Source organism: Thamnophis sirtalis, unplaced genomic scaffold, assembly GCF_051295495.1.
Source record: "Thamnophis sirtalis isolate CommonGarterSnake01/CBP01778 unplaced genomic scaffold, rThaSir2_p1.2 scaffold_8, whole genome shotgun sequence".
Classification (NCBI taxonomy): Eukaryota; Metazoa; Chordata; class Lepidosauria; order Squamata; family Natricidae; genus Thamnophis; species Thamnophis sirtalis.
This window is the reverse complement of record NW_028261388.1, coordinates 6,829,440-6,854,637: the sequence shown is the minus strand read 5'-3', so window position 1 is coordinate 6,854,637 and position 25,198 is coordinate 6,829,440. Positions and strand designations below refer to the sequence as shown.

The window sequence follows — 25,198 nt, the reverse complement described above, 5'->3', positions numbered from 1 at the left end:
GTCTACCATATTAAATCTCTTTCTCACACACACACATGCATACACACACACACAAAGTGTACAAACTGTTCTGCGTGCTCAGCTTTGCAAGGATGAACCCAGAGGCAGAAATGACCAGATTGCTGCCTTCTTTCCAGCGTGAAATGGCTCAGCTCAGTGGGTTTCTTGGCAGTTAGAAAAAACCCAAAATCTCCTGGGTGTCTTAATCCTACAGGATGTATCCTTTGAGTAAAACGGATGTGAAGACAAGCAAGCCCTACCTAACACACCTCCGGAGGAAGAGCTGAACGGCCTGTAGCTTTACGGAACCTCATCCATAAGCCACCGGACTCTGCTAAGACCTTGAATGCTTTTATTATGATCAATTTTCCCAGATGTTGGATTGGAGGCTTCCTTGGATCATCGTACATCTGCATTTGCAGCACCTCGACTTTCATATAACTATGCATATCTCTCCTTCCTGCCTCTCCTCCCCGTCCCAATCCAATCTGGAGCATAATTTCTCCCCCCTCTCAATTCCAAACCCCCACCGTTGCATCTGGATCTTACTCATTCGATGAGATTTGATGGGAAGGAAAGCTTTCATATTGAAGTGCGTTCACACATGAACACGCAACATTCAGGGTACTTAAAACGTGACCAAGAAGAAGGGTACAATTGTGTGGGGGAGGGAGGGAGGGAGGGAGGGGGAAAGCTTGACATTTTATTTTAATTATATCTATATTATCATTTATATGAAGATAGAAGGCACTTAAGAGATGGGATAATTTATTAAAGAATCTATATTGATGTATAGGCGCTAATTTCTATAGGTAACAAAATATTTTGTGAGACGTTTTGTAAAGATTAAGTCGTCGAAAGGTGAATTACGTTGCACCTGGGCGGGCAGGAGAATGCAAAAGGTGAATTTTCAATTTGCACTATTTCATTCTTTCTTTTTTTCCCCAGTAGATTTCTTAAGGATTTTGACTTCTATATGTTCGTCCTCTTTTGTTTGAATTTAGGAATTTAGGTCTCATGTTTTCCTATTTTATTTTAGATAAGAAAAATTTACTTTGCATAATACACCTAAAATGCACTTAGTACAAAAGTATATATATATATATATATATATATATATATATATATATATATATATATATATATATATATATATATATATATATATATATATATATATATATATATATATATATATATATATATATATATATATATATATATATATATATATATATATATATATATATATATATATATAGTCCCACCTCACCCTCATTTCCCTCACTCCCATAAATAAACTATTGGGGCAGTTTGAATGTAATTTTTGGTTTATTTTTTTCTAATTAAGCAGCTGCCATTATAAAACCTCTTACCAGCTTTTCCATAATGGTTGCTAAAACGCCAGTAATTGGTCCAAAGTAGTTGGTAAAGTTCTAAACAAAATATTACACTTCAGAAGCAGATTTTTGAAGTCAACCAAAATAATTCATTGGAAGACCACTATGCATTGTATATTTTTAAAACGTCAGAAAGTTCAACTTTGTAGCAATCATCTAGAAATTCTGTTTGCTAATTATGGGGTGGGACTTGAATAACTTAACAACTGGTTCTCTGGCTGGGTAGGCGTGGCCAGCTGGTCATGTGACTGGGTGAGTGATATCACTCATCACATCCAGCCCCGCCTCCCGGCCACTTGCCTGAAAGACAAAGTAGGATTCAGCCATTTGGAGGTAATCCCACCACTGGCTGGCCACGCCCCTGCCTGTTTTTTGGCCATTTTCAGGCCATTTGGGGGGCGTTTTTCAGGCTGTTTTGAAAATGGCCCGAAAAATGGCCTGGAAAACAGTCCGAAAAACGAGCAGGGGGTGGGGCCAGCCAGTGGTGGGATTTGCCAGTTCATCGAACAGCACGGAATATTAACTACCGGTTCACCCGAACTGGTGTGAACCAGCAGCAGACCATCTCTGGCATAAAGGCTCCCTTCAAAAAAACAATTCAGTTGATTCCCTGGAATAATCCACTTCGCAGAACAACTCCCTTTCTTCACAGAACAACCCAATTTGCAGAACAACTAAGCAGTTCCAAACAACCAATAAACTAAAACCTAGCCACTAACAGTTTCTGCTCTTTCCAAGTTTATTTTTCCCCTTTTTTGGTAAATATATTTCAACTAACCCTCTCTGCCTCCCTTTTTTGTGGTCATGGCGGAGAGCTGGGAACGGTTTGGCTCCACGGAGCTGTCTCCCTTGTTTCCATCAAAGGACCAGTTCTAATTCTGCTCCGTTTTGGAGTTTTCGATACGATACTTTCCTAACGTTAGAGTAAAACAAGACCCTAAGACTCAGAAATGGAGAACTGAGGTCAGATTTTTCTTTCTGAGATCACAACTCAGGAAAAAAAATTGAAAAAAAAAATCTTAAATGTCTCTTATCCAGAATGTTGTTCTTGTGGTCCTTCGCGGCTGCAGCCTTAATATGTTAATGCAACCCCCTTAGAAGTCTTTCTTCAGCCTGAATTTCTATATTTCCAAATTCTCTTGACTCTTTTAAGCCATTGTTTGAATGGTTGATCATTGCGTGAAAGGACAGAAATACCAACTCCTTTCTCAGATATCTCTGTCTTTCAAAACCGGATGATCTCAAATTGGTCTTAATTGTTCAATGGTGTTTTTTCCCCAGAGAAGAGAAAATTAATTCTGCCATAATCTCTTTCTACACCTTCGGAAGTATCAAATAAAGAGGGTGGTTTTAATCAGGAAGAATATTTTAAGAGCAAATATTTATTTTCTCTCATGGACTCCACAAAAAGAAAGTGTTTTCAATGCTGTGTTTTGTTTTGTTTTCCCGAGTTGAACCTTAACTCCTGTGAAGAGTAGAATTCCAAACTTTGTTGGAACGGGATGAAAATCTGTTATATGTCCTGGAAAAGAGCTGAATAAATATATTAGTGAGAATTCAAAAGAGCTACTAGATAGTCCTTGAGTTATGGCTTGCTGTTGGGACCAGAATTTCAATCCCTACGCGATGCAGATCATTAAACATCACATCACCAGATCCAGTTTTGCAGCTGCTTCTACTGGGGGTCTTTAAGGTGAATCCAGTTTTCCCAGTTGACTCTGCTTGTTGGAAACCAGTTGGAGATCGCCAGTTGTGATCATGTGACCTCAAGATGCCGCAAAAGCCAGCTGGTTGCCGAGCCAACCAAATTGCAAATGATGTGACTGCGGAGGTGATGTGACTGCCATAACTTGGAAGGATGGATTGCTTTTTTCCGAGATTGTCATAACTATGAACTGGCATTAAACAAATGGTCGTAAGTCGAGGACTACCTATGAATAAGAAAGCTCTTGGGCTGAGTGCACTTTTAGTGAGAATTTGAACTTTTACGTAGCACTTTCTCAAAGTGCAAGGTGTCTATAGCCATACGCTTGCCCTCAAAACAACCTCCCAAAACTGAATTATTCCCATTTTTTAAAAAAAGAGAATAAGTCAAAGGTAATTGTCCAAAATGCTTTGCTGGCTGGATTTATGGAACATGTGAGATTAGATTGAAATGAGTCTTTGGGGAGACAACTTTCCTCATTTCGTGGCAGTCTATTGCCTTAGCATGTTGTATAATCATGTTATACGATAATATGGTTTACTGGTTTGTCAGGACTGACCGTGTTATGCAAAACCCAGCAATTGTGTTTTGTTAAATCAGATTTAGGGTTTTGCGTGCTGTGGAAATGATGCCACTGAGAGGCGTGAAAATCCTTTTTTTTTTTCAATTATTATTATTATCCCATTTAAGTAAGTGTGGGGAAATCCTAAATACAATTTTGTTTCAGCAGGCTGAGCACGGGGGAAAGAAGGAAGGAAGGAAGGAAGGAAGGAAGGAAGGAAGGAAGGAAGGAAGGAAGGAAGGAAGGAAAAAGAAAGAAAGAAGGGAAGGAGGGAGGGAGGGAAAGAAAGAAAGAAAAAAGGAGGGTGGGAGAGAAAAAGAAAGAAGGGAAGAAAAAAGAAAGAAAAGAAAGAGAAAGCAAAAAGAAAAGAAAGAAAGAAAGAAAGAAAGAAAGACAGACAGACAGAAAGAAAAAGAGAAAATAATCTGGGTGATTTCATTGAATTACTGTATATACCAGATCAAAAGGGCTAGAAACTTTTTTTTTCTTACAAAAAAAAATGGAAATCAATCAGTATTGAAGTTTTGGAATTGTTTTTGCAGAAATCTGCAGGAAAGAAATCCAACGCTTTGGGAACAATGGCTTACTTTCACATCAGCATAAAAGTCTTGTTTTCAGGACCAGGGCTCAGCACATTTCCTTACTGTCCTAAAGCAAAAAAAAAAAAAAGCCACAAACAACAACAACAAAAACACCTTGTGCGTTTTTCATTTAGCTGTTTTCTAGCCTTCACACCCGTTGTTTTGTTCTGTTGCAGTTTGTTTCTCTCTCTTAAGCATGCCTGTCTCTTAGGAGAACCAACCTACTGGTAAATGTACTATTTTGCCTTGTCCTATGCTTTCCATCCTGGCAGTAACCCTGTGCTTTGGTCCCACCAGTTTGTCCCCAAGTCCTCGGCTACTTCAGTAACATTTTTCCCCCCTTTCAGTAGGCTTTGTGTTTCATGTTTTGATTGGAAGGAAGGGAGGGAGGGAGGGAGAAAGAAAAGAAAGAAAAATTTATACTAGAAAAATATACAGGAAGAAGGAAGGAAAGAAAGAAAGAAGGAAGGAAGGAAGGAAGGAAGGAAGGAAGGAAGGAAGGAAGGAAGGAAAGAAAATTTATACTAGAAAAATATACAGGAAGGAAGGAATGAGGGAAAAAAGGAAGGAAAGAAAGAAGAAAGAGAAAAAGAAAGAATTTATACTAGAAAAATATACAGGAAGAAGGAAAGAAAGAGAAAGAAAGAAAGAAAGAGGAAGGAAGGAAGACAAATTTATACTAGAAAAATATACAGGAAGGAAGAAAGGAAGGGAGAGAGAAAGAAAAGAAAGAAAATTTTATACTAGAAAAATATACAGGAAGGAAGGAATGAGGAAAGAAAGGAAAGAAAGAAAGAAGAAAGAAAGAAAGAGAAAAAGAAAGAATCTATACTAGAAAAATATATAGGAAGGAAGGAAGAAGGAAGGAAAGAAAGAGAGACAGAAAGAAAGAAAGAAAAATATACAAGAAAGAAGGAAGGAGGGAAGACTTTGAATGAAAGAAAGCTCTAGTAAGGAGTCCTGTTCTCCTTACGATTTGCATTCCCATTTGTTTCATGTCCGGATACTGATGAGTTTTGTCCTTCTTGACAGTTTCATGAGGTCTCAAATGGTAGCTTGGTCCTTCTCAAGTATTCCCTGACTCCACCTCCACCTGATAAAGATTGATGGAAAGACATAGGAACAGGTAGGGATTCATGCCAAAGAAGAAATGCCCTACTGCCAAGATCATCTGTCCCACTGACGTTATTGAGATTGCAAAGACCTGTATTTTATCATCTACTAGCCAATAACAAGGTATTGCCCGGATATTTATTTATAGGGAGGAAATGTCTGGACCAAACATAATTTCTAATGTTGGATTTTCCCCCTTACCAGAGGGAGCCCCCTTGTGGAATACTGTGAAGCCGTTAGCATGGCAATTCCACTGCGCTGCACAGTAGAAGCCATTTTACGTCACAACAGGCTATATCTTAACAGAACACACACACCCCGAGGGGTTTTAGGTCTGTCTTACCCCCACAGTATTGGTTTTTCTGATTTTTCTTTGAAGGCATTTCGCTTCTCATACAAGAACCTTCTTTAGCTCTGACTGGATTCCATTCCCCTCCATCCTGTCAGAGCAGAAGAAGCTTCTTGGATGAAAAGCGAAATGTCTACAGAGAAAAAAAATCAGAAAATCCGGTTGCCTCTTGAAAAAGCACCTTTTTGGGACAACCGTGACCTGGATAACTAAAAATCTCCGCAGATGCTTTCCTTTGTCCATTCATCCAAATCTCTGCCTTACATCTCTGGATGTTGAGTGGAAAAGGAGTCCATGTTTAAGTGGAATTGAATACAGGTAGTCCTTGATTTACGACCACAAATGAGTCCAAAATTGAGGTTGCTAAATGAGAAATTTGTTAAGTAAGTTCTGTGTCTTGTTACAACCTTTCTTGCCACACTTGTTAGCAAAATCGCTGCAGTCGTTAAGCGAGTCACACGGTTGTTAAGTGAATCTGGCTTCCCCGCTTGGCTTGGCTTGTCAGAAGGTCGCAAAAGGAGACTATGTGATCCCAGGAGGTTGCAAGTGTCATAAATGTGAATCAGTGTCCAAGCATCCAAATGTAAATCACATGGCTGCAGCGGTCGTAAGGGTGAAAAGTGGTCGTAAGTCACCTGTGCCGTTGTAACTCGGGTCATGAAATGAACTGTTGTAAGTCGAGGACTACCTTGAGGACTATCTCCTCAAATTCTACTAATAAGAGAGATGAAATCTAGCCCTTAGAAAAGTAAAATTATCGAATGCTCCTAGAAGGCTAAAAAAAACACCACATTTTCTTTTTCCATTTTATCTTTCAGGGAAGCTTTCAATTTCCCTTAATTGCGGGATTTTTTCTTCAAAGGCGAAAAGAACTAGCTCCATAGATTTTAAAGGTTGCAACATTTCATACTTTCGGGAACATAAAAATCCATTAAAGGCTGACATTGTCAGCTTGACCCCTGAAAAAGAAAAATCTAAAATCCATAATGTAATCTCTCCGTTAGGGACAATCAAAATAGAACGGAGGGGAAAAATCTTCAACCTTTGAAAATTGGTACCTGCTTTTCTCTTGGTTTTGATGGCTCTGGATTTAAAAAAAAAATTAAAGCATCCGAAGGTACTCCTTGACTTACGACCGCCAATGAGCCCAAAGTTTCCACTGCTAAGCAAGACAGTTGTTCAGAAAGTTTTGCCTCATTTTGCAACCTTTCGTGCCGCAGTTGTTAAGTGAATCGCTGCCGTTGTTAAGTTGGTAAACATGGTTATTAAGTGAAACTGGCTTTTCCCATTGACTTTGGTTGTCAGAAGGTCGCAAAATGGGATCGTGTGACCCCCGGGACACTGCAACCGTCATAAATACAAGTCAGTTGCCAAGCGCCCAAATTTTGATCGTGTAACCATGTTGCAACGGACGTAAGCATGAAGAATGGTCAAAGGTTGCTTTCTTCAGTGCCATTGTAACGCCACAAACGGTCACTAAGTGGAAGATTGTAAGTCAAGGACTACCTGTAATCATAATTTACGTCTCCCCTAAAGTATTAGTAGGCATAGGGGGACGGTACATGAATTAACAACCGGTTCGGCGAGCACCGAAAACGTGAACTCTGGTGCACGCTCACTTCCCTCACACGCGTGCCATCTGCACATGCGCCCGACCTCCCAGGGAGGTGCTTCGCTTGCGCGTGCACATTGCACACATGCAGGTGGCATCAAAAACAAGGCTAAATAGGACAGCTTAGCGCTGGGGTAGGTGGGCGACCCACCCACAGGTCGTAACTACCGGATCGCCCGAACCGGTGCGAACCGGCAGCAGCCCACCACTGTTGGTAAGGCTCTTTGAAAAGTAAATCAAACTCTCTTTTTAATCCTTCAGTGCAGATACAATTTTTGTAGGACTATGTTATACCGCCAAGAACCTAAAAAATAAGCATTGTTAGGTCAATGGTTTCCCCAAATTTTTCCTGTGTGTTAGAATGACACACACACACACACACACACCAGTGGTGGGATTCAGCCAGTTCGCACCTATTTGGGAGAACCGGTTCTTAACTTTCTAAGAGGTTCAGAGAACCGGTTATTGGGAGAAATCTCCTTTTGGCTTTTTTCCGCTTTACAGGGCTAATCCTGTAAGGAAGGCAGGAAGGAAACATTCTGGTGTTGTTTCTAGCCTAATCTTTATTGCCCTCCTTACAGAAACTGCCTCTCCGGTTAAACCTTGTTACATTGTCACAGCTAAGGCAAAGTGCCCATCAACCTGAGTAATGTTGACTTGGCCACACCCGCACAGTCACATGACCACTAAGCCCCGCCTACCCACCTGGTCATTAGGACAGAGAACCGGTTTTTTAATTATTTGAATCCCACCACTGACACACACCCATACCTTCCTTGGTAGATATGTGGCAACTCCAAGTAGCATCGATTTTTTTCCCCAAAGCTATAAGTGAATGCACAATGGCCTTTTGTGAGCAGATAGCAAGAGGGGTGGGTTCCGAATTCTTTTACTGCCGGTTCGGTGAGGGACGTGCTTTGGGCTACGCACACATGCACAGTAGTCAAAAAATTGCTTCTGCGCATGCACAGAATAAAAAAAAACAAGAGAACTGGTTCAGGTGCATGGGCGGATGAGTTACTACCTAGTCGGCCAAACCAATCCGAACCGGTAGGAACCCACCTCTGGATAGCAATCATCATCAGAAGATATCCTGGTTACTATTGGTGCTAAAACTCAGAGCAATCCAGATGTTAATTGTTCCGCTGAGAATCATTTCCAAGGCTGGGGTACATGATTGAGTGAGATGCAGACTCTAAATGTTTTAGAGAAATACCTGTTTCTCATTCTTCGCTACTCTAAGATGCATGGACTTCAACTCCCAGAATTCCTCAGCCAGCTGGCTAAGGAATTCTGGGAGTTGAAGTCCACGCATCTTAAGAGTTGTGAAGGTTGAGAAGCATTGCTCTTGGAGCACATCCCAGGTGCTATTTTTTTTTAAAAAAACAATCTTTAACACAATATTGTTACCGTCCGTCATAGGGCAAACACAAACAGCAAAAATAAAAAAATAACCCTGGCTTTACAACCAGTGCGAAACCGTTTGTCTACACAGACAAACACTCTCTTTACAAGCCATGTTTACACACCTAACATCTCCTCTGAACTGCACTTTTTTGTGTCACTTTATTCTTCTATTTTCCCTCTTCTCCTTTTTTTAGAAGGGAAAGGATGCAGTTGGGGGGGGGGAACTTAGTTAATTGCCCCACAGCAAGGAGTGGGCTGCTGGGAGTTTGCAGGGATTCGGGAGAACCTCTACCTGTGCAGTTCGGAGAACTCCCAAATCCCACTACTGGCTGGCCCTGCCCAGCCCGCCCCTCCCAGGAGTCCCCACGGGGTCCATTTTGTATGCAGGTAAGTGCAGGGAATGCTCGGAGGCTCGGGGAGGGTGGAAAATGTGCCTATCAGAGCCTGGGGAGGCCATTTTCGCCCTCCCGGAGGCTCAAAGAAACTCTCTGGAGCCCGGGAAGGGCAAAAATGCCCCCCTCCCGTGGTGCAGGAGGCTGACTAGGCCACGCCCAACATGGCCACACCCATCCAGGAACCGGGCAGAGAACCCCTTGCTAAAACCTTCGAAGCCCACACCTGCCACAGCTCTCTAATAAATCCTTTTCCAAACCCCCCACATGCAAACAATTAAGCTTTACTCAGAATTAAATCCATGTAGGGAAAAAGGACTCTCTGGGTGCTTATGATTATGCCAAAATCCCCCAAAGTATTAATGGTCAATTTCCAAGAGGTTTCTGATGTTTAAAAGTATTATTACAAATATATGAACAAACAGAATACAGGTAGTCCTCAACTACCGGAGGCTGGGGAGGGTGAAAAACAGCTCCAATGGGCCAACCAGATGTTTGAGAACCAACTTCCGGTTGGGCGATTGGGGCCGTTTTCTGCTTTCCCCAGCCTCTGGAAGCTTGAAACCTGGGAAGGGCGCTCCCCTGGACCGCCAAAAGGGCAAAAATCAGCTGGCGCCGGAACTGACAGCTGGCATGCCACCAAATATGGCTCTGCGTGCCACCGGTTTGCCATCATGGCCCTCCACCATTTCTAACAGATGGCAGTCCAGCCTCTTCTTGAAAGCTTCCAGGGATGAAGCTCCCACAACTTCCGAAGGCAACTTCTGTTCCATTGGTTGATTGCTCTCCCTGTCAGGACATTTCTCGTTATTTCCAGGTTGAATCTCTCCTTGGTCAGTTTCCATCCATTATTCCTTGCCTGGCCTTCGGGTGCCTTAAAAAATAGCTTGACCCCCTCCTCTCTGTGGCAGCCTCTCAAATATTGGAAGACTGTTCTCCTGTCTCCCCTGGTCCTTCTCTTCACTAGACTAGCCATGCCCAGTTCCTGCAACCGTTCTTCCTATGTTTTAGTCTCCAGTCCCCTAATCATCTTAATGTCAGCGTTCCAAATATCATGCAGAATTAGATCAGAGTCAAAGGCAAAAACATGCTTAAAGTTCCAATTTAATAAGGGAGGCATGTTGGCATCGTGCTATGGGATCCCAACTCTGGAAGTTACATCAGAATCCCACCCAGTTAAAAGTTCACGATCTTGTCCCCACACCCACAGTCCATCACATGGTCCAATCTTCTTCTTCCACGCTAGCACCTACGCCCAACTGCTTCCGATCAGGTGCAAAGGTTTGGGAGACTAAAAAATGACTTTGAGCTTCTAGGAAGGAATTTATTATTTTGAAAACAACACATTCTACCCCTTGCTAAATCCCCCCACCCCACTTTAGAGTCTCAACATCTTACAAAGTAACAAAGGTGGGATAAACATCTCATACATAAATAGTTGAAATGAGAATTAGCACATTCAATTAAATCTTCCAACATTTTTTTCATGTAAAAGATAAAGGCAAGGAGGAAAGGTGCCAGCCAAATGACTGCTGTAGGATAACACAGTTAAATAATTATAAAGTTCCCGTGAGCCTTTAAAGAAAATAGTATATTTTCGCAGGAAGGTTTAAAAAAAAAACCTTGGTAACTATATGACCATCGAACAGCTTCAAAAAAAGTAAGTTTTAGCCATTGAAGAACTAAAAGTCATCTTCTATTCATTTGGACTTGCTTTTCAAATTAGATGGAAACTCCACTCCAAGTCTGATGATAAAAATCACGAGCTGGTTGCAAATATTAGACTTGCTTTTGACCTAGGAGATCATGAGTGAAATCCCAAAACATGCTTATTTGTGTAGGACAGGGGTCAACAACACTCAAAAGAGCCATAAAAAGTCCTAACCAGAAGCCCACGTTCAATTCTGCAGCCAATCAATTCCCCCCACCATAGAGTCTCCTCCTAGGGCGGTGTTCTTTTTTCTCTACCTGTCCTAACCCAAAACCCTATCGATTGTGGAACTGATCAGTGACAGGGAGCCGCAGCAGAGGGATGAAAGAGCCACATGTGGCTCCAGAGCCGCAGATTGCTGTGCCCTGGTATAGGACATAGAGGGTTGCCAAGCTAGGCGGACCAAAAAAAATCGCATTTTCTATTCCTAAAGATCAGGGCTTTTAACTTTCAAGGGACCTCATTTTTTTTTTTTTTTGAAACAAATGGCAATGTGGAATCTTGGCAAATCCAGTCTTTCTCAGTTATGTTTCAAATGCAGGATTCTTATTTTTATTTTTTTCTGTTGTTGAATTTGGCTCTTCCATACGTTAGCGAGTAATGACGTTTCTGTATGTTTCCTCCTTTTTCACTTGCTTTGATCGGATGTTTCTTCACTCAGATGTTCTGGGTTGGGCTTAATCTGAATCGAAAGTGGAGTTTACAAATACACTAGACAGCTTTCACTCCTGTTAAGTGTAAATACTCGACGCATCCATTCCATTTGTGTAAAAAAAAAATAAACAAAAAAATAAAGCACACACAATTTAAAAAAAAAGAAAGAAAGTTAAGATGTATGTTTCATACCATCTGTGTCTCCGGGTGTTTATTGAGTGTCACGCTTATTTGAATTTGCGGCCCTGTTTTTCTAGAAATGCAATCGATAGGTTCAAGGAATGGAGGATTAACATGGTGGCAGAATGGATCTGATCTTTTCATGCAATATGCGAGGTGTCAATGGATCATTCCCATTTATTTATTTATTTGTTTTATTGGAATTTGTCAAACAAAAAGAAGAAGGAAGAAGAAGAAAGGAGGAGGAGGAGGAGGAGGAGGAGGGGGGGGAATAAAAATGCAATGACAGGGATGATAGCAGTGGTGGGATTCAAATAATTAAAAAAACGGTTCTCTGTCCTAATGACCAGGTGGGTAGGCGGTGCTTAGTGGTCATGTGATCATGTGGGTGTGGCCAACTCAACATCACTCACGTCAATGGGCGCTTCGCCTTAGCTGTGACAATGTAATCAGGGTTAACCGGAGAGGCAGTTTCTGTAAGCAGGGCAATAAAGATTAAGCTAGAAACAACACCAGAATGTTTCCTTCCTGCCTTCCTTACAGGATTAGCCCTGTAAAGTGGGAAAAAACAAAAGGAGATTTCTTCCAACAACTGGTTCTCCGAACTGCTTAGAAAGTTAACAACCGGTTCTCCCAAATAGGCGCCAACTGGCTGAATCCCACCACTGACGATAGGTACATTAGTGCACTTATGCACGCCCCGTCTACTAACCACTTAAGTATGAAGTAAGGTCCACGGAAGTCAATTTGTGATTGAAACTCTGAAAATTTGTAGTTGAGACAACTGAATCCGGTAGGGCATTTCAGACTTTGGCAACTCTCTGACAGAAATCGTGTTTTTTACAGTCAAGTTTAGAACTATTTACATTGAGTTTAATATGCACGCCTATTATTGCGATTAAAACAGGAAAAAGTCATTTATAGGTAAAACAGTACTACATATAATTTTGTACGCAATACCTCGGTCTGACCACAAGCGACGCTGTTCTAAGTTATCCAAACCGAGAATTTCGAGCCTGGTAGCATAAGGAATTCTATTCTGTACAGAAGAATGCCAGACTTTTCTCGTGATGAAGACTTTTCATTTGATTTCAGACGATGTTTGAAGAAACATGTTAGTCTTTAAATTGCTGCAAAAACCAGGGATACAATCGGAGTTTGCTCATTGCCAAGGTAGTCCTTCACTTGTGGCCACAACCGAGCTCAAAATTTCCGTTGCTAAGGGAGAGATTTGTTAAGTGAGCTGGGCCCTGTTTTGCAACCTCTCTTGCCACAGTTTTTAAGCCAATCCATGCAGTGGTAAGTTAGTAACACAGTTGTTAAGGGAAAATGGCTTCCCCGTTGCCTTTGCTCGTCAAAAGGTTGCAAAAGGGGATCATGTGGCCCCGGGACATTGCAACCGTCATAAGTACAAGCCAGTTGCCAAGCATCTGAAGTTTGATCACGTGACTATGGGGATGCTGCCGTAGTTGTAAGTGTGAAAAATAGCCATAAGTCACTTCTTTACAGTGATGTTGTAAATTCAAAATGTTACTAACCGAATGGTTGTACGTCAAGGACTACCGTAATTTTCAGAGTATAAGACGCTCCGAAGTATAAGACGCACCTAGCTTTTGGGGAGGAAAACAAGGGGAAAATATCTGCCTCTGCTCCCAGCAATTTGCCTCCTTGCAACAAACAGCAAACAGTACAGACAATATACACTATTTGTGGTGTTACATTTCTGACTATACTTGTACAGATGCTCTTAAAATTGATGTGGCTTTCCAGAAGTATAGTTATTCTCTGCTATTCAAAAGAAGATACAATAGCACTGGGCCTCTTCAGATCAAGCATTTATTTTAAAAAGCTTCTTCATTTTGTTAAGCTGTCTAGAGCAATAATAAAGCAGTCTTTAAAAAATAAATCTAATGATTTGAACATTCTATAGGCATTTATAGTTATTGACTTACTTAACCTCCTTGCAGAAAACAGCAAACAGCCTGATTAGGACAAGAAAAAAAAATCTGCCTCCCAGAAATTTGCCTGGTGGAGCAAACAGCAAGTTTCACTTTCCATTTCAGCAGGGGCCTCCCGATCATCAGCTGTTTCAGGCTGCAGGGATTGCTCTAGCCTATTGCAGCCTCCGCAAACCCAATTTTCCCTGTTTGCTGCAAGGAGGTAAATTGCTGGGAGGCAGAGGCCAAAGTGTGGGGGCCAGTGGGTGGGTGGGGCTACATTCGATGTATAAGATGCACCCAAATGTTCACCCTCTTTTAGGGGGGAAGGTGCGTCTTATACTCTGAAAAGTAGGGTAATTTGGGCCACCTCTGAGATGTTGTGATAAATGAGGTAAATTCCTGTTGTCAACCACGTCAAACTTTCAAGAAGAAGGATGGCCTATTAAGGCAATACAGGGAGTCCTCGACTTATCACAGCTTGTTTAGTGACCATTCAAAGTTACAACCGCACTGGAAAAAGTGACTTAGGATTGCTTTTCACACTTACAACCATTGCAGCATCCCCATGGTCACATGGCTCGCAATTCAGATGCTTGCCAGCTGACTCATAGTTATGACGGTTGCAGTGTCTCTGGGGTAGCCTGATGCCCTTTTGCAACCTCCCGAAAAGAAAAGTCAATGGGGAAGCCAGATTCACTCAACAGCTGGGTTACTCACTCAATAAGTGCGATCAGTGATTCACTTAATAGCTGGGCTAAGAAAAGGTTATAAATTGGGACAAAATTCACTTAGCAAATGTCTTGCTTAGCAACCAAAATCTCGGGCTCAATTGAGGTTGTATGTTAAGGACTATCTGTAAATCGATCCTAAAGTATTTTAGCCAACGTCAGAAAAGGCTGTTTCCTAATTGCGATGAACATGAACAATGGTCGTATTCAGCCGATTTGGACCGGTTCTAACCAGTTCGGGTGAACCGCTAGTGGCGACCTGCAGATGGGCCAGCCCACATGCCCCAGTGCTATGCTGTCCTATTTATCCATGTTTTTTAAGCTGTGCGCATGCATGCAAGCCACATGTGCAAGCCACGCGTGCAAGTAACAATTTTTAGTGTGCGACAAATCGGTGGTAAAATTATGTGACACCCACCTCTAAACATGTCCCTTGCGTCTTCCCATCCGTACTTAAATTCAACCCAAAGGGAAGATTTTAATTTTTTTACTCTTCTCTCTCCCTCCCACATGGACAAATACATACAGTGGAGTTGGTCCAGAGATGGTATTCAGCTGGTTCGGATCGGTTCGGATGAACTGGTAGCGCTGAGGATCAATTGGCCCCACCCACCCACCTCTGCCCTATCCTGTCCTTTATTTTCTTGCTTTTAGCTCACCTTAATCGCGCGGCACAGTTGATTCCACCCCCCCTGCTATTCTGTTTATTGTTGCTGACTTGGAAGGTAATTAGCTGAGCTTCTAAGTGCTCCATTTTCAGTGCTGTGCACAAGCGCTCACCGAACCAGTTGTTAAACCAGCAGCATCCCACCACTGGGTTGGTGCAACATTCACACATTCCATCTCTGCAAAAACTCCTTAACTTGAGAGACCGCCTGCTGCCAATTACCTCCAATAAACCAATCAGATCCCACAGATTAGGCCTCCTCCGAATTCCATCCGCCGGCCAATGCCGACTGGCGACTACCCGGAGGAGAGCCTTCTCTGTGGCTGCTCCGACCCTCTGGAACGAGCTCCCCGTGGAGATTCGAACCCTCACCACCCTCCAGGCCTTCCGCAAAGCCCTTAAAACCTGGCTGTTCCGACAGGCCTGGGGCTAAAGAGTTTTTTGCCCCCCTCCTCGAATGGTATGGTTGTTGTGTGTTTTTAAATTGTGTACTGTTCTGTTCGTTTTTTACCCCCTGTCTGTATCCCTTCCCTGACTGAATTGTGAGCCGCCCTGAGTCCCCTTCGGGGAAAAGGGCGGCATATAAATGAAATAAATCCAATCCAACTCTGGATGGGTAGGTTACAGCTGTCCAATTGTTAAAAGAAAATTAAATTAAATTTTCCTCTGTTCAAAAGTAATGTCATGTCACTGAGGAGTGTGTCAATGTGTTCTATTCAAAACACCCTGGAGATGCGAGGGTTGAAAACAAAATCCATCTTGCCTGTAACAGCTCACACAACAGAACAACACAGATAACAGAATAACAGAACTGAGAGGGATCCTGGAGGTCTTCTAGTCCAACCTCTGCTCAAGCAGGAGACCCAATACCATTTCAGACCAATGGCTGTCCAATCTTTTCTGAAAAGGTGATGGAGCACCCACATCTTCTGAAGTCAAGTTATTTCCACTGATGAATTGTTCTCACTGTCAGGAAATTTCCCCTTAGTTTTGGTTGGTTTGCTCCTTGATTAGTTTCTATCCATAAATTGGGAATAGCCAGGAACTCATTCCAAATGCAATAAAGCATCTATACTTATAGAAAGAATGTGCTTTTAAGGATAAGGAAGCACAAGCTTGCGTGTTTCAGACTTTCTGCTGTAAAGGCAGAGATGGCTCTCAAAACTCAAGAGAGCCTTGTAAAAAGGTTAAAGCATTTTGGATAAAAATATGGTGGATTATGCAAAATATTTTTAAAAAGAGGATAAAGTTTACCCCTCAAGTTATTCTTGTTAGGTATAACTACTGATTGTACTGTCATAGAGACTAACTTGGTTTTGAACCTAACAACGGCAGCAAGACTGTTGGTGGCGCAGAACTGGAAGAAGGAAGATTTGCCTACTATTCAAGAATGGTCATTAAAAGTAACAAACTTAGCAGAGATGGCTAAAATATCAGCATATTTTAAGGACTATTCAGATGAGAAATATAAGCTGGAATGGAGAAGATGAATTGATAGGGAGGTGGGGTGTTGGGGGGGAGGGTGGGGGGAGGGAGGGAAATATACTAGGTTAGATACGATGTGTTAGATCTCAATGTAATGCGACTTCACATGTATACTGTTTTTCTTTAATTTCTCTGTAAAAATAGGATAAGTTAAGTACATTGACATATAGTGGAAAAAACAACAAGGGGAGGAGGAGTGGGATAGAAGAAAGAGGGGGAGAGAGGGCGGGAGAGAGGATGGGAGGGAGGGTGAGAAGGAAGGGAGGGAGTGGATCGGGAGAGAGGAGTGGTAGAGGGGGAGGGGAAGTAGGGTAGAGGGGGATGATGGAGGGAAGATAGAAAGTTGGAGGGGGGTGGAAGAAAGAGGTGTATGGAGAGTGGAAGAGGTATATTGGGTTTCTATTTTGGGGGGTATTGTTGACAAGAGGAATGGCTGCGATTATTGTTTAATGTTGTATGACTCCGGCTATGCACAGTATATATGTGAGTGTATGAAAATGAAAAAATGGAAAATGAAAACTTTTCAATAACCAGAAGAAAAAAAAAGTAACAAACTTAGCAGAGATGGCTAAAATATCAGCATACCTCAAGGACCATTCAGATGAGAAATATAAGCTGGAATGGAGAAGATGGATTGATTATATTCAAAATAAATATGGGACTAAGAAACTCCAGATAGCTTTTGACTGAAAAAACAAGGAATGACATAACTTGTTTAGAGTTAGCTTAACAAAAGAGGAGTTAAAGTATAAGTGAGGATGATGCTAAAGTCTTTTTTTTTAAGTTCACTTTAGAATATAATTGTTAAAGATTTATACCCTGTATTTGCTCTGGGAAGTCGGGGGAGGGAGTGGGGGAGAGGGTTTGAGAGGGGAGGATGGGAGGGAAATATTTGTAAAAGCTTGTTAAATTTTCAATTAAAAAAAAACCCTCAAGAGAGCCTGACTTTGGCTCCAGATTCAGATCTCTTGTGGACCCCCAGGAAGCTGTGCGAGAGATAAGAAAGCAAAGGTAAGTTAAAATACAGAAAGTCCATTCCTATAGATTCCTTGAACTTTGGAATTCTTGATGCTCTCTGAACTTGGAGAGTTCATCTGTTGGAGGAAACATCTGTTTCCTTGCAGATGTTTCATCACCAACTGTTCCGACCCAGGCTTCCTTAGAAAGCAAGAAGCAAAGTCTTGGTCCTGGCAAAACCCCTTTTATTTACACGACTGTGAATTCTTTCCATTCACAGTATGAAAGGCTTAGCAAATAGTCTTTCAGAGGAATACTTATCTACACGCACCTTATCTCGTTTGGAGAGCTGCCAAATAACTAGTTTCCAAATGCAGGGCAAGGCAAAACTTGGCACAGAGTCTCTTATAGTCACAAACAGAACTCTCCACTCTTGAAATGACCGAATCAACGAATTGTTTCCTGCAAATGCCCACTCCCCGTACGCTCCTCTTTTGTTTTCTATGGGAGGGGCCAATCACCTCCAAGGCGTGGCTTTACTCCTAAGTCGACCCTGCTTTCTTAGTTGTTCTTGTCTTCTGGCAGCTCTGCGCATGTGCACACTGGGAACAGGCTCCAGCTGTTCCTCTGCCTCACTGCTGTCTATCTCCCCCTCTGCCTCCGACACAGAGCCCTCGTCTGAGCTTTCCTCAACCTCTAGGACTGGCCCATGTTCTTCCCCAACCTCCTCGCTAGCCGCCGATGGGCCACAACACCAACCAGGTAACATCATCAGTGCTAGAAGGAGTGGGGTTTTCGGAGGAGGAGGACTGTGGATCCTTTGTTCTCTCTGAGTGTCACGCCCCACTCCATTCCATAATTAGGAAAGAAGACCAAGAGACTCCATGGGTTGGAAATCCAAAGTACTTTTACTAATTAGAAATGGTAAGCAAGCAGCAGTGAAGCAAAATCTGAATAATATGGCGCGAAAGCAATTGATATATAGCAAAGCCCGTTCCCCCCCCTTAGGATCAAAGCTCCAGTCCAATCATAAGTCCTTCAATTGTCAGGTGTGAGATAACTTCAAAAAGACAGGCCAAGATGGAATGTGAAGGCCGTTGATGCAGGCGGGAAACACGTACGCATGCGCAATCCCAACGACTGGTACATCCTAGAACATTCCTTCATCAGTCCTCCAGCACATCAATTAAAACCCTCCCACATACACGCCCCCCCCTTCCCGTTTCATGGCAGCTGAAGCAGCAGCAAAGCAGAAGCTGACATCCGGCCGTCCCCCGGAAAAAAGGCTGTCAGGCCTGGAAGAGAAAAAACAAACAAACAAACAAGACATACAAATAACAAACAAATAAGAGAGGGAAAGGAGAAAAGTCAAGGCTTGTCGGGATAAGAAGCATAAAATTTCTGCAGTAAGCGGGGGGCACGAACGTGGGACTTATCAACCCATTCCGTGTGGGAGGGGGGAAAATGTTTCCAAGCCACAAGGTATTGGATGCGATTACGGTGCCGACGGGAATCCAGAATGTCCCGGACTTCAAAATGACGTTCCCCATCAATAAGTAACGGAGCAGGTGGAGGGTCATCTGCGGGCCGTAGGTCGGAGACTCGAACTGGTTTGATGAGGTTGATATGGAACACCGGATGGATCCGGTTGAGATGTTTGGGCAATTGCAAACGAACAGAAACAGGATTGATAACTTTCACAATCGGGAAAGGGCCAACATACTTGGGACCCAATTTCTTCGACTTTTGTGTAGTATGCAAGAATTTCGTGGACAAATACACTAAATCTCCAACGTGGTACTCATAAGGCTGAGAGCGTTTCTTATCAGCCTGCTTCTTATGAGCCTTATGGGCAGCGTCCAAGGTGGAAAGAGTAAGGGGCCAAAGGCGACTGAGACGTTCACTCCAGTCTGCAACGGAAGGAACCTGAGGCTGGGCCGTAGGCAGTTCGGGGATAGGAACAAAATCCTGGCCGTAAACGACCCGGAAAGGGGTGAAGCCCGTGCTGGAGTGAACCGAATTGTTATAAGCCACTTCAGCATGCGGCAACAAGTCCACCCAATCGTCCTGTTGATAATTGATGAAACAACGTAAATATTGTTCAAGAACGGAATTAGTACGTTCACAGCCGCCATTAGTCTGAGGATGGTAGGCGGAGCTAAGGCCCTGGGTGGAGCCAATGCGCGTGAGGAACTCCTTCCAAAATTTAGATGTGAATTGGACTCCACGATCGGAGATAATACGGTCGGGGACCCCATGCAAGCGGTATATGTGAGAAAGGAATAATTTGGCCAACGCCTTGGCGGAAGGAATCTTGTGGCAAGGCACGAAGTGAACTTGCTTGGAGAACAAATCAGTAACCACCCAGATGACGGTGTGCCCTTGGCTCTCGGGAAGCTCTACAATAAAGTCCATAGAAATCTCCTTCCACGGGGCAACCGGGCGAGCGACAGACTGCAGAAGTCCGTGTGGTTTCCCCGGCGGCTTTTTGGCGGTAGCGCAAACCGGGCAACTGGAAACATAAAGTTCAATGTCCTTTTTCAAAGAGGGCCACCAGAATTGTCTCTTCACAAGGTGCAAAGTTTTGACGAACCCAAAATGACCCGCCATCCTGGAGTCATGCGCTCGACGAAGGACCACAAGACGTAGGGAAGCGGGGATGTATAATTTAGCACCAATCCACGGTAGATCGTCCCTCATGGTGCACTCGTCCCGATGGTTCAGGAACCAGTCGTCCTGAGGAAGAGCTGCCTTGAGGTCAGAAAGCAGATCGTGAGGCACGTCCTTTTGGGCCTTGGTCTGTTGACGTGTGAGCACCGGAGCTGCCAAGAGTGGTTGGACGATACTCAGTTTGGAACAATTATATTGAGGTAACCGGGACAAAGCATCGGCCATGAAGTTCTTTCCGCCCGGGATATACTTCAGAGTGAAATTGAAACGGTTAAAATATTGGGCCCAACGCATCTGCTTAGGGGAGAGACGGCGCGGTGTGCGCAACGCTTCTAAATTCTTGTGGTCAGTCCACACTTCAAATGGGTGCTTAGAGCCTTCAAGGAAGTGGCGCCAAGTAGCGAGGGCCCAACGGACTGCAAAAGCCTCTTTCTCCCAGACCGCCCAGCGCCGTTCCGTGTCAGTGAGTTTACGTGATGTGTATGCGCAAGGTTGCAAGTTACCTTGGTCATTGGCTTGTAGCAGAACAGCCCCCACGGCGACATCACTGGCATCCGCCTGGACAACGAACGGCCGGTCGAGATCAGGATGTTTAAGAACTGGTTCCGCTGCAAAAAGGCGTTTAAGCTTTTCGAATGCCGCCTGGCATTCCATGGTCCAGTCCAAAGGCTTACTGGGTTTTGGTTTCGGGTCGCCTTTAGTTTTGAGCAAATTAGTAATGGGTAGAGCAATGTCGGCAAAAGAGGGAATAAATTGACGGTAGAAATTAGCGAAACCCAAAAACTTTTGCAACTGTTTACGAGTTTTGGGCGCGTCCCATTCAGTGACCGCCTTCACTTTTCCAGGGTCCATTTCAACGCCATCAGGGGAGATACGATAGCCCAGATAGTCAATAGTAGCTTGGTGAAATTCACACTTAGACAACTTGGCATACAGGTTGGCAGCACGGAGTTTTTTCAAAACAGTGCGCACCAGGTTGACGTGGTGGTCGTAAGTTTGGGTATAAATGAGGATATCGTCTAGATATACGATAACGCCCTTATAGAGGTGGTCGTGTAGGATCTCATTAATAAATTGCATGAATACAGCAGGAGCCCCTTGTAGGCCAAAAGGCATAACCCGGAACTGGAAACAACCAAGAGGGCAGTTGAACGCGGTCTTCCATTCGTCACCTTCTTTGATGCGTACTCTATAGTAAGCTTCTCGCAGGTCCAATTTTGTGAAGATGCGTCCCTTCCCCAATTGTGCCAATAAGTCCTTCATCAAGGGTAGTGGGTAGAGGTTTTGGGAACAGATGGCGTTTAAATTTCTAAAGTCACAACACAAACGAAGAGATCCATCTTTCTTTTCACGAAATAGCACAGGGGCCGCCACCTTGGGGCGGGCCGGTTCAATGAAACCACGTTTCAAATTTTTGTCAATGAAAGAACGCATCTCCTCCATTTCCCTGGGTGACATGGAGTAAATGCGGGGTTTTGGGAGTTTGACCCCGGGCAAAATGTCAATGGAGCAATCAGTAGGCCTGTGGGGGGGTAGAATGTCCGAAGATTGCTCGCTGAAGACTTCCTTAAGATCCAAATACTCTTTCGGAATTTTCTCCTCTCCTGCAATACTCTCCTGCCCCCTAGCGGCCACTTCAGGAACGTTAGTGACGTTTGGCTGGGTTGGAGAGCCCTCCCCCACTGGAGGCACTTTGGAGCGGATACGCAAGCGGCCTGTCCGCCAATTTATGTGAGGGTTCCATTTCCGGAGCCATGGGATGCCCAAAATAAGTGGTCTGTCCATGCCAGGTGCCACCACAAAAGAGATTAATTCAGTGTGGGTACCCATTGTCATCTCCAAAGGTTCAGTAAAAAAATGGGCGGGCCCCCCCCCTGCAATGGATCCGTCTATCTGGCAAAAAACAATAGGGGTTTTCAAAGTGCGCAATTTGAGGCCTAATTTCTCAACCATGGCTGGGTTGATCATGGATCGGGAACAGCCGGAATCCAGTAATGCTAGGAGGGTGGCAGGTGTTCCCTCAGGAGGAACTTTTAATTCAATAGGGAGTAGAAGGGGCCCCTTGTTTGAACTCACCCAGCGAGGTGAAGCGTCGTCATCTGAGTCGTCAGAAGAGGAGTAGGTAGCATCCGCGTCATCCTCCAATGGTTGGGGAAGAGGAGGGGGGTTGGTTTCTCCAGCGAAAGCTGTTTCCCTCTTTTTCTTTTCAGAGCCTCTTGCAGGCTTTTCCTCACGTCTGGGAGGGGGTTGGGCGGAGAGGGGTGATTTCGCCCGACAGAGGGGGGCGGTATGCCCAAGCTTGCCACAGCGAAAACATGTTAAAGGTTTGGATGAGCCAGAAGGGGGCTCTCTCGCGTCGCCTCGGCGTTTGGAAAGCGCTTGAGTAGCAGGAGGGGGGAGGGCCTTGGCAGCCCTTTCTTTCCGCTTCCTTTTTTCTTCAGTGGCATAGCGCAGACGAATTAAGTCAAGCTCAGCGTCAGCCGCATGTTCAAACCAAGTGATTAAGTGCCTCGGGAGGTTACGATTAACACATTGTTGATAAATTTCAGGATTTAAGCCTTCAGCAAATCTGTCCAGCATCGCATCCTCCCCCAGCCTCTCATGAACTGAGACAGACATTGGAATTCTTGGATGTATTCAGCGACAGGCCTGTCATCTTGTTCAAAAGTTAAAAACTTCAATTTGTTTCGCTTCTCAGTCAACGGGTCATCAAAACGTCGACGGAAAGCTGCCATAAAACGGTTGAAATTCCCCAAGAGGGGAGAACCAGACATATGCAAAGCAGTCGACCACGCAGCCGCTTCACCATCCAAAGATAAAAGAACCATTCTGACCCTTAAAATGTCAGATTCAAAGTCCCGGCCATAAATTTCCATGTAATTAAAAACCTGCATGAGGAAGGAGGCGAGGCTAGTAGAAGCCCCATTAAAACGCACAGGCAAAGGAGGGATTTTAGCCATACGGTGCCTTCGGGGGGGAGCCTGGGGTGGAGGTGCTCTTTGATCAGCGAAACCTCTAGCCGCAGGGGGTGATGCAGGCCGAGGGGGGGGGTGGGGGAGAATCCTGGCGTGGGTAACGTTGCCAAGTTCTCCAGTCTCTTTCCTCCTCCCCCCTCCTGTCCTCCAAAAATGTTTGACTCCAATAATCAGGTAACTCACTCCGCTGGGGTCTCCTCACGGGGCCCTGTTGCTGATAATTTCTCCATCCTGCTTCATCGCCTCTTTGGCTCCAATATTCATTGAACTCACCCGCCTGAGGTTTTCTCACGGCCCCTGGCTCCAGCGAAGTTTGTTGAGGAGGTCTTTGGGTAAGTCCAGCATTCCAGCTTGTCTCTATTTCTCTTTGCCCCACTGAAGTTGACCAACGGGGTAGGGGGGAAGGTTCAGGCTGACTGGAAATTTGCAGTTGAAATAAATCTTCGTGCAAAGGTCGGTCAGACGGGCTGGGCTGGTGTAAAGAAAGGTCGGGAGGTCCCAGTTCACTGGAATCCGTCCCCCCAACGGCGCCTTCCTCCTCTCCCGCCGGAGAAGACATTATGTCCCTTCTCGGTAGACGTAAATCTCCTGGAAAGGGGTATTTTCAGATTTTGCTTCTTGTCACGCCCCACTCCATTCCATAATTAGGAAAGAAGACCAAGAGACTCCATGGGTTGGAAATCCAAAGTACTTTTACTAATTAGAAATGGTAAGCAAGCAGCAGTGAAGCAAAATCTGAATAATATGGCGCGAAAGCAATTGATATATAGCAAAGCCCGTTCCCCCCCCTTAGGATCAAAGCTCCAGTCCAATCATAAGTCCTTCAATTGTCAGGTGTGAGATAACTTCAAAAAGACAGGCCAAGATGGAATGTGAAGGCCGTTGATGCAGGCGGGAAACACGTACGCATGCGCAATCCCAACGACTGGTACATCCTAGAACATTCCTTCATCAGTCCTCCAGCACATCAATTAAAACCCTCCCACATACACGCCCCCCCCTTCCCGTTTCATGGCAGCTGAAGCAGCAGCAAAGCAGAAGCTGACACTGAGATTGGTTGTTTTATTGCAGATATTTCATAACCCAACTAGGGAACATCATCAAGATGTCCACCGTAAATGTTTGGAATGGGCAGAGGGCTTCGCTGAAATTCCACAGGATTCCTTTTCACAAAGCCATTGCTGTCTTTTCTAGCAAAACCTTGTTCCTTATTGCACAATTGCTGAATGGAATTGGTACCAGGAAATGAACCCCGTGTTTACATCAAATTTCACACTAGCTCCATTTTTCTCCAGGATTGCACTGAAGACTTCCAGAATCTACATATTTGGTGGTGATCCCCATATAGATTTTTAGTTTAGTTTTATTAAACATTTATAGGCCGCCCTTTTCCCTAAGGGGACTCAGGGCGGCTTACAATAATAAGGGAGGGGAGTGCAGAACAAAGATGGAGAACTCATCTGCGAATGTCGCTTATTTATTTATTACATTTACATGTTAGCCATTTCACTCTGCAAAGTAGCTCTTACTGATTCTTTAAGTCGAGGCGCAGTCACTGGGGTGGAACATTATTGGAGTCCTATAGCTTTATAGATTAGATCAGTGGTTCCCAAACTTGGCAACTTTAAGACTTGTGGACTTCAACTCCCAGAATTCTCCAGCCAGCAGAGCTCTGCTGGCTGGAGAATTCTGGGAGTTGAAGTCCACAAGTCTTAAAGTTGCCAAGTTTGGGAACCACTGGATTAGATTAACAGAGTTGGAAGGGACCTTGTAGGTCATCTAGTCCAAGCAGGAGACCCTGCACCATTTCTGACAAATGGCAGTCCAGTCTCTTCTTGAAAGCTTCCAATGATGAAACTCCCACAACTTCTGAAGTCAACCTCTGTTCCATTGGCTGATTGAGCAATATCGCTGTCAGAAAATCCCTCCTTATCTCCAGGTTGAATCTCTCCTTGATCAGTTTCCATCCGTTATTCCTTGTCCGGCCTTCAGGTGCTTTGGAAAATAGCTTGACCCCCTTCCTCTCTGTGGCAGCTCCTCAAATATTGGAAGCCTGCTCTCCTGTCTCCCCTGGTTCTTCTCTTCACTAGATTAGCCATGCCCAGTTCCT

At 44.0% G+C, this 25,198-nt stretch overlaps 1 long non-coding RNA gene across 1 annotated transcript; it reads right to left on the bottom strand.

The window, feature by feature from the left end:
- Positions 1-18,332: 18,332 nt before the first annotated feature.
- LOC148044281 (uncharacterized) lies at positions 18,333-23,602 on the bottom strand. Its single transcript, XR_015697566.1, has 2 exons — positions 23,362-23,602; positions 18,333-18,738 (listed from the first exon to the last, which is right to left on the bottom strand). It is a non-coding gene; the product is annotated as an uncharacterized LOC148044281 (long non-coding RNA).
- Between the last annotated feature and the right edge of the window lie 1,596 nt (positions 23,603-25,198).